General features: G+C 36.5%; 1 long non-coding RNA gene across 1 annotated transcript; it reads left to right on the top strand.

Moving 5' to 3' along the window:
- Positions 1-5,610: 5,610 nt before the first annotated feature.
- On the top strand, positions 5,611-7,925 carry LOC133875575 (uncharacterized). The gene is made up of 4 exons (XR_009901465.1): positions 5,611-5,793; positions 5,870-5,934; positions 6,300-6,357; positions 7,654-7,925. It is a non-coding gene; the product is annotated as an uncharacterized LOC133875575 (long non-coding RNA).
- Positions 7,926-10,957: the final 3,032 nt, after the last annotated feature.

The following is a 10,957-nucleotide window of genomic DNA, read 5'->3' as shown; positions in this document are numbered from 1 at the left end:
GGGTGGCCGAACCACCCCCATAGACCATGGCAACTCTACCAATAATCAAATTAAAAGTAAAAACTGCACCAATATTCACAACCGTAGGACTTTGGCAGTACATAGAACGGGTAAGGAATACCCATACCAAAATTATAAGTGGCAGAACCACAAACTATTTCATACTTGCCACCAAAAAATGTTAATTTCTAAGACCATACAAAATCCTCGCTAAAGCATATCACATAAAATATCATCATAGAATATGCCAATGATTTTATTTATTCTTTTCATTTCCTTTCTCTTTCTCAATACTCCCTGGGAACTTGTTTTTGACAAATGTCTAGGATATCCTCGTGCTTTCATACATGTCTACCATGTGGGACTTATCCTATTAATTGTGAGAGCTTGCTCATCACACCTTAAGGACTTTGTTAGTTTGTGATTGGCTGCAATCTGTTTGACAAAATCACTTTTATGTAATATTGTCATTTTATCAGGGATACCGTTTGTTTCAGAGTCTTCATTTCATAAATGTACTTCAAGAAGTTCAAAAGAAGATTTTGTATAGATTCCATGTCAGAGAAATCGGAATCCAAGCTTCCGTCTGGACAGCCTAGTCATGCGTTCGGACGCCCATTAGTGTCTACTGTTCAAACTTGCATTCGTCTGGACGTCTCAGCAACACGTCCAGACGCTCTTCAGAGTTCGAGAAGAATCCAGCTTTCAAGTGCATCTGTCTGGATGACGTGGCAATACCGTTCGGACGCCATTCAATGTTCGACAAGTAAAAGATTTCCTTCGCAAACGCAGATATGGGAAGACAGCTGCAATCATCCGGACATCTAGTCTACACCGTCCAGACGCTATCCTTGATAAGGCAAGACGTGGAGAAGAATTGCAACCGTCCGGACATCAGGGCAACGCCATCCGGACACCAGTCCTTATTATGAAAATTGAGTGCAGCAAAAGTACAACTGTCCGAACGCTAGGACAACACTGTCCGGACGCGGCCTTATTCAGGAAAGATTTTCAGCGCTTTTTGGACAGCGGGTTGCACAATTGTCCATTCGGACAGCCTCAGCTTGCGTCCGGACGCCGCCTAAAGAAAGATGAATCAGAGTCGTTTTAGGTCTTCTGTAGCCTATAAATAGAGGCCTCTAGGCATGTATTATTTACAGAATTCGGTTTTGAATTCTTTAGAGCTTAGAGACACTACAAAAAAAAAAAAAGCATGGGAATACTAACCTAAGGTCAGTAACGTGAAAATGCGTTTTTCAGGTTATTGGAACCCAGTAACGTGGTTCCACTAACGCAAAACTGAGGTTAGTATCCCTTAGGTTGCTAAAATGTGTATTGTAACATGTAAATCTAACATTGTGTTACTGTCCAGTAACCCGAAAAATATTTCACGTTATTGAAACCGAGTTACGTAAAACTGCACGTTACTGAGTTTCTGTAACGTGCAAAGAACAGGTTATTGAAGTGTTGTAATGCAGAATTAATTATCACATTACTGAACTATTGCAACGGGAATACTTTTATTATAACGTTACCATAATTCGTAACGTGAATATTGTTAGGTTAGTGTATGTTGTAACCCAGAATTAATCCTCACGTTACTGTATGTTCTAACATAAATATTATTAGGTTAGTGTATGTTGTAACGTAGAACTAATCCTCAAGTTACTGTATGTTCTAACGTGTATTTTGTTAGGTTAGTGTATGTTGTAACGCATAACTCATCTTCACGTTACAGTAGTTTGTAACGTGAATATTGTTAGGTTAGTGAATGTTGTAATGCAGAACTCATCCTCAGGTTACTGTGTTTTGTAACATGAGTATCGGTATGTTAGTGAATGTTGTAACACACAACTAAATTTTTCGTTACTGTATTTTCTAACGTGATATTTATCACGTTACTTTATATATAGTAACGTGTGTGTATGTATGTATGTATGTATATATATATATATATATATTTATATATTCACACGTTACTGTATTTTAAATAGCAACAAAAAAAAAATTACAGATTTTTCTCTCCCAAATATTTGTTTTAGCAGTTGACCATTTACATCCATCCTCCTATAATCAACAAATTTTACGTTTTCATCCATTCATTCGTCAACAATAACAACATTTTACATTTAATTTTAAAGAACAAGCACAAGAATATACATTGAGAATGAATCATCAAAAATTACAATCGTTGAAAATAATATAACCAATGTTTGTGTTTTCATATATATATGAACAATTATACATAATTAACAATTATATATAACCAATGTTTGTGTTTTCATATATATATGGACAATTATACATAAAGAATACACGCAAAGCACAGTGATAAAACAACTACTAATGGATGCGCATGAGTTGAATTTCTCACCGTCGATACATGAACAGCTACTAATGGATGCGCAACAGCATGCTCCATATTACCTATAAATGATAAAACAAACAAACTCAACAAACAAAAATACGATAATATCATATTAAAACTAACACTTAAGGAGCAACACATGGAATATAAAGAAATGTCATCAATACTAAAAAAAAATAAGGATATAAATATAAAGTAATTAATTTTTACTTGAACCGCTGCAAGTAAACGATCTAACATTCAAACGAGGTGTGGAATATCTGTCAAGTGCAGGGTAACCTGCGAAATACACAACGCACCCAAATTAATATTATATATTTATACATAATGCACTCGAACATGAATTGATTTTAATTAATTGACAACGCGATAACTTTATCACTTACCTAATGCACACATTAATTATTACCACATGTATAAATGATTCACCAATTCGTTAACAATTGCCAATCAATGTAGAAATAAATAAGAGAAAACCAGTCAAGTTTTATCGAATCACTTACACTAAGATTGGATCTGAGTCTGGTCAGGCGTGGTCAAAATCATCACCTGGATCATTGTCATTAATTCTGGTTAATAGGAACGGCTCACGCTCGTGGTAGGTGTCAGATGCATCATGAGACCCGTCACCCTGATCATCGCCGTAGACGTTCCTGGGTTTAGTCTGCACGGCCTAAGCCGAACCTGGGTTCCTTTCATCTTTGACGTAAAATACTTGGTCAACTTGTGAAGTTAGCACGTACAGGTCATCAGTCTCCTGGTCTCCCCTGTGGAAAAGGCGATTGAAGTTGACAAGTACCATGTCATACTCATCCACCTTGTACCCTCTATCCCTCGTGGTGTCCGCCCAATCACACTTGAACATGACGTACTTAGTCCGGTCGTAGTACTCGACTTCAATTATATCCGTTAACTTTTCGTAGTACGTTAAGCCATCAACAGTCGACACACACACGCCACTGTTCTGAGTCCTTTTACCCGCATCATGTGCAACAATCTGAAACAGTTTGCCGTTAACCACGTACCCGTTGTACCCTACAATGCATAACCAGCTTCTCAGTCATCTCCGTTCTACGTTAATCGTCCAATTTATCGACCTACAAGCAATATTACATAAAATGGTTAGCTAAAAGTTAAATATGTAATAGCTTAACATCAAATTATTCTTACTTATTCACGGTACCAACTGAAAAACTGCCGATGATGTTGGGCTTCCAACTAATCGTCCGTAGTTCGCCCTCTATCGCATGATCGCCTAAACGTATCCATGTCCATCCTACAATTTATAATTTAAATTCATTATCTATTATTCGTCATTCCAGGCTACAACATTATAGAATATAACACATCCTAGAACTTTTTTTAGCTTACATTCGTAGTTGATTAAACTCGTCAGAGTTGAACTTAATATATCGGTGAATCTAGCTCAACTGAGTACAATTGAGGCTGACTCGTGTTCCCCTTCGGACCATCAGGATTTCGTTGGGGTCTGTTGTGGAAGGTTGGTGCTTTTTTCAGATATCTCAAGCAGAATGTCACCAACTCGGTTGCTATGTAGCATTCCGCAATGCAACCCTCAGGAGCCACTTTATTGCGCACACTAGACTTGAACACCCCGAGGCTCCTACATTTTAAAATCAGTCAATCATAGCCAACTAGTCATTGTGATATATAAAAAACACAAACTAATTAAAAAAATGAATATACAAAATCAATATTTTACCTCTCCACGGAATACATCCACCTATACTGTCCGAGGCCCCCTAGTCTGCACTCGCGAACAAGGTGAATGACCAAATGATGCATATCCGTCAGGAACCCTTAGATTTCAAACCACCTTCAGAAAATTTGTTTTCTCTTCATTGGACATTGTGTGGCAAGTTGCGGGCATATCGGTTTTACCATCATCGCCAGTGAACGGATGCAGTTTAGGCCTCAAACCCATTTCTTGCAAGTCTCGGCGGGCTGCAAGGTCGTTCTTTATTTTTCCTTTGATGTCGAGAATTGTGCCAAGTATGTTGTCCATCCCATTTTTCTCTATGTGCATGACATCAAGGTTGTGCCGCAATAAATTATCTTTCCAGTACGGCAACCGAAAGAAAACACTTTTCTTTTTCCACACGACATCGTCAATTGCAGCTTCTGTCGATTGTCCCCTCTTCCGCTTCTTCTCTTTCGTCTGCTTCTTCTCTTTCGTCTTGTCTGCACTCTCATCCCCAAATACCATCCCTTCCAACAGTCCCAGGATGTCATCACCACTTTGCACGTCTGGCGCACATTCTCGTTCTTGACTGCCGTCAAATGCTCTCTTGTTGTGCCTCCAATGATGATCCATCGGCAAGTATCGCCTATGCCCCATATAACAAAATTTCTTGCTGTTATACAGCCATCTAGACCTTATTGAATGCATACAAACAGGGCATGCCTTGACACCCCTATTAGGCCACCTGGACAAATCTGCATATGCGGGAAAGTCATTAATTGTCCACATCAACTATGCCCGCATCACAAAATTATTTTTCTTTGATGCATCATATGTGCGCACCCCTATGTTCCACAATTCTTGTAACTCCTCAATCAATGGCTGGAGGTAAACATCTATACCCATTCCAGGTGAACTTGGACATGGGATAATCAGCGATAGTATGAACGACGTTTGTTTCATACACATTGTAATGTCCAAGAAAATGTTTAATGGGTTTATTAGGATTAAATAAAAATAAGTCTATTTAGTGTGGTAAAGTGTTTTATTTTTATCTTATGGATTTGTTAATAATAGCCAAGAAAAGAAAATGTAATTAATATTTTTAAGTCTAAATAAAAGAGCAGAAAAGAATATAGGTGAATAAAATGAAATAAGAAATACAAATATAGAAAATAGAAATGCTAGAAAAGATAAGTGAAATAATAAGAAACCAAATAAAAGATTAATTAAAAGGAAAAGAAAATGTGATAAAATTAAACAAAACAAAGCCAGGTGAGTGTCGGCCAATGTGAGAAACAAGAGAAAATTGTTGGATTAGGTGAGGAAAAGTCAAAACTAAAAGACAACAAGTAAATGAAAAGGTGACTAAATAAAATAAAGTAACATATATATATATATATATATATATATATATATATATATATATGAAAAAAAAAGCTGCGCCCCACGTTCAAATAATTTGGTGAAGGCCTATGCCCTTCACTCATCATCACTCATGGCCACCTGGCCATTAGTTTTATTAAGTGGTATTCGGCCACTTCAATAAAAAGTACCCTTCCTCTTATTTTTACGAGCCACAGGGAGCTTCTCTCCATTTTTTCCTCTTTTAAATTTTTAGAGAAAATCTACGATATACAAAGATCCAACGGTCCAATCTTAGATCCGACTTCGGTAACGTAATCCTTGAAGCTCGATCTACATTTTGACCGAACGTTTTGAGGTAAATCGCTAAATTCGCATTTTTGGAGATTTTTATAAATCTTGTAGAAATTAGTTTAACTTGGCGTTTTCTCTAGATTTTGTGTGGTTTGGAGTTGCTAGGAGCTTCCCGAGCATCGGGTCTTGGTGTGGTGAATTTTTGGTAAGTTTTCCATAGACTTTAGTTTTTGGGTATTTTGTTAAAATGCTATTTATTGTGGTTAACCCTAAGTAATGCATATGGGTTAGCAATATTGAGTTTAATAAAGTAATTAGAAATTATAGATTAATATTTAGGAATGTTAGGTATATATGGGTTAGGTCCTAATGCTAGTAGTTTTCATAAGTTGAAGATTTTAATTGTAAACCTAGGAATAATTCTATTTATAGGTTTAGTTAATAATGGGTAGTAATGTAAACCCTTAAATTTTGTGGGTAACATAGTAGTGTGGCTTTTGAGCGATTCAAAAGCTACCTAATGGTAATATTAGTTAGAATACTAACTAATTCAATGTCTTGTATTTTTAGCGGCACGTTACGGTTGAGCTTAGAGTCGTTTGGATATTGGGAGTACAAGCAATCTGAGGTGGGTATTCCACTCACTGAGAAAGTATATATTTTTATATGTATTGGATTGATAAAAATATATATATTGTTTATGAATCCGAACCAACCATATGATGAAATGTATATGCTTTGAGATGATTTGTTTAGTTTCGATTATGTTTAAACTATATCAATGATGTTAAAGAGATGGTGTATGAGTGAAAAGTATTGAATAGATTTAAAGTGTTAAGTTCTGCGGTTGAGATTTAAATTATGCAAATTGTTTGAGAACATGTCATGTTGAAACTGCGTAGATTTGATAAATAAACTAAGTTTTGAATGATTTCAAAGTGTTGGGTAAAATGCTGGATTTGTTTAGTTTTAAAAGGGCGTGATTTAACAATTGCATGATTTGAGCATGATACAGTAGTGAAATATATACTGGTCAAGCACGGAACATTGAGCATGTAGTATAGAGCATACATCAACAGTAGTACAGCAGTAAAGGAACAGGATACACAGTAAAATAGCAGTTATCAGCATCGTGGGGGATCGAAGCCCCAGTAGACCCAGTCATGCATATCATGTATAGCATTGTTTAATGAGTGATGTTTTTATGTTATGAGTAGTTTTACTAGACGTATTGGTATGCATAAGAGTCTTCATGGAAAAGATCTTATGTATACTTTTATCGGATGGTCACATGTGTTAATAGCATACATTGAACTTGAAAGTACATGGATACATGATTGCCCAGGTGCGAGTAATGGCATGTCTATGAGTAGGAAGGTTGACTGTTCTTGTTCTCCAGGAAAGACGTGTTAGCATGATTGAGTTTAGCTCTAGTGCTCTCATGATCTACTGGCGTCAAGGCACGAAGCTGAAATACGATTAGAGATGGTGTTGCGAGTATTTTGTTGACGGATGTTGTCCTAGTACGGAAGAGTAAGATGCCATGTTCTTTGCTTAAGACTTATGTGTATACGTGATATCTGTGATGGAGTGATCGTGTGCACATATGTCCAAGCGACCGATGAAAAGTATTATTATAGAGGAGTCTATATGTAGAATTTTCCAAGCGGTAGATTGGAACTTCTACATATGTTCACAGCTATATAGTATGTTTTAAATGTTTTCTAAATAGTCGGTGTTTGTTGCATTAGCTGTTGGTAAATGGTGGCTAATATAGTGCTCGCACGACTAAAAATAAATAGAGGTTGGTTCTTTGTGAAAACTCAGTTAGTCTTATAGCACGGAGGTCTTAGTATGTTTCATGCTAAGGCGGTGAACTCATTCATTCACCTATGCGGATGTGGATACCACCACAACCGTGTAGATGATATTCCTGTGATTGCAGGTACTCTTGAGGCGGATGATGATCCGGTAGCTCACTACTTGGGATACTACGATTGAAGCCCGTAGCGACAGTCGTAGTGGGATAGGACTGAGGTGTCCTCATTTTGGGTACTTTTGTATATGGCTTGTGACGTGTGTGTCACACATTATTTTGTATAAGCCATTCTTTTGTATTAGTAAAATGTAGTTAAACTTTAAACAGATAGATTTGTGTTATGGCTCACTTATGTATAGATAACAGGTTCATTTATAGTTATGCTTTTCCGCTATGTGTATTGGTATCATGATTTATTCCGCTGTAGATGTAACTCTGTATATCAGGTACATGTTATGGGACATGTGTCTATGTTGGCTGAGCGACACTTAGTCGTGCCACTGTGATGACTCGTTTATGTTTGTATTAAAAAAAAAAAAAAAACGGGTCGTCACACACATCCAATGAGGCAAATTACACGGAACAAACATCACTGGCCAAGTGCTTTGGGAAGTGCTCATGTTCCCAAATGGATTAAATCCATCTAAGGTTAGACCAAGCCTCACATTCCTGCTGTCGGCTGAAAATTCTGGATGTAATAGGTCGAATGACTTCCATGCCTCACCGTCGGCCGAATGCCTCAACATGTCGTCCTCAGTGCGGCCTTCTGCATGCCATCTCATGTGGGGCGCAGTATGCTCTGACATAAAAAGCCTCTGTAGGCATGGGATGAGTGGAAACCACCGCAACACTTTCACCGGGGAGTTTCTTTCTCGAAAATATAGGTTGACCATCACGGTCCAAATGAATTTCATCCTTCCACTTAGATTCTCCACAAATGGTGCATGACTCTAATTCCCCATTGGACTTCCAGAATAACATACAATCGTTACGGCATGCAAGGATCTTCTCATACCCGAGCCCCATGTCACTGAGATACTTTTTTACCTCGTACGAATTAGCTGGCAAACTGTCCTCACAAGCAGGCAGCAACTGATTGATGAGCTCAAGGAAAGCCGATAAAATATTGTTGCTAACTACGCCAACACACTTCAAGTTGTACATGCATACTGTAGCACTCAGTTTGCTATGTTTAGTGCCCTCATGCAGTGGTTTCTCCGCCTTTTTAAGCATGTTGTAGTACTTCTGAGCGCCACCTGCAGCTGGTGGTACATTTACATTTTGCTCACCCAATTGCTCAATGCCCCCAGCCCACGATTCTCTTCTCTGACTCCGTGCATGCCGAATGCATCACGCAACATTGCGTGCATGTCGCCACCCACCGCATCTGTGGCCGGGTGGATCGGTCGGATGGCTGCATCAGGATTGTAAGGCGTCGTCTGACCGTGATGCCACCATTTTATGTAGCTAGTCATCATTCTCCTACCCGCTATCAAGTGTTCAAGTACATAATCCGGCGAGTGGAGGCGATTATTCCGACACATCTTACAAGGGCATCGGATTTTACCATTGGTCGTTCTACTGTTACTAACTGCAAATTTCACAAACTCTCTGCACCTGTTATTGTATTCCCTCGTACCTCGAGGCTTTGTAATCCAACTCCTGTCCATATTTGTTCTATACGTACATGTCACAAATGAATACATATATAAGATAAAACTACAATTATTAATTGTTAATTAAACGAAGAATCCACATTTAACTAAGAAAACAACGAATTCAATTAACTAAAATATCATAATTCTTAAAAATGAAGTAAAGAAATTTTATTTTCTCACAAATATCAATTAAATCTAACACACCAACAATTAGTATAAATAAGCTATGATAATGCTTATTGTTAATAAAATAATGCACATTTAAAATCATATTTTTTATCTATGAAATTGCAATATCAAACGCATCCTTAGAGTAACCAATTATTATATTTGGTACTCAGAGATTGATCAATCGTATTCAAACAAGTCAATCTATGATGGCCAAAGGTTTTTGATACGCAAATTGCTAGTTTACATTGTTTTTATCACTTGTTGACTTGTATAGTATTTGATTGGAAATAGTGTCGAAATTAGAATATTTCATTTGATGGGCCAATGAAGGGTTAAGTTTAATTTTGATAGGGGTCGAACTTATTTTTTTTGTTTAAAAAAAAATGTTCTTTTAAAATGAGGTCATGCCCCCTTAGTCTTAATGCAGTTCTGTCTCTAATTTGATGATGTTAATTTTTTTTATTTTTGACTGATAAGACTTCAATCACATTCCGACACATATCAACAAATTATAAAAAAAAAAAAAAAAAAAAAAAAAAAAAAAAAAAAAAAAAAGTAAGTGAAGCATGAATGAATCCATATAAAATTATTACACCCAAGTACAAATCCCTTATATATCTCTCACGTGGCCAATTCATTTCTTCACTCTTCTTTAAAACTTTGCTACAACCACTTCAACTATTATTTCAATTTCAAATGCAAACAATCTCTTTGCTAGGAGTGTGAATTCCATTTTTGAGAGGTGAGAATTTATAATCTTTTGGTCTTAGGAATGTCTTTTTCTAAAAATAAATAACAAGAATGTCCACATTCTATATGTTTTTATTAATAAGGCACTAAATCTTTTCGACTTTTTTATGCTTATTTTATTACTTTTTTTTTTTAGGATATTGTTGTAATGGTTATATAAGAAAATTAAGACTGATAATTTTCTTACAAAATTGAGTAACTATTTTATTCCACAAAATAATTTCAATATCCACATTATATTATCTCAATATCCACAATAATTTGCCTCAATAGATTATATGAATATAACTCTTTTTTCAGAATATTCAATATCCAAATTCAACAATATTAACAATATCCAATATCCATTATCAAATATTCAATATCAACAATATCCAATATCAACAAAATTAACAATACCCAATCTCCATTATCAAATATTCAATATTAACAACATCCAATATCAACAATATTAACAATATCCAATATCCATTATCAAATATTCAATATTAACAAAATCAAGAATATGAACAATATTTACAATCACGTTACTTGCAGAGGGGGAGACTGAGCAGAGAGATTAAGAGGGAGTGTGAGAGATGGCCATTTACTAATCAGGGAGAGGGACAACATCGATGAGAGAGGGGGGGAGATGAGGGAGAGCAAAGAGAGAGGGAGAGCAGAGAGAAGGGGTCCGGGGGAGATGTAATTTTTTGTTGCGGAATTCCGCGCGGAAGTAGCCCACGCAGCACTGTTCTCAAATTGTTTTAGTAACATGCTTGCACGTTAGTGACACATAACAATAACGCATAATACAATACCGCATTATTACATTTACAAAATAGTAACGT

This window comes from Alnus glutinosa, chromosome 8 (assembly GCF_958979055.1).
Source record: "Alnus glutinosa chromosome 8, dhAlnGlut1.1, whole genome shotgun sequence".
NCBI lineage: Eukaryota > Viridiplantae > Streptophyta > Magnoliopsida > Fagales > Betulaceae > Alnus > Alnus glutinosa.
This window is presented reverse-complemented; position numbering and strand designations above follow the sequence as displayed.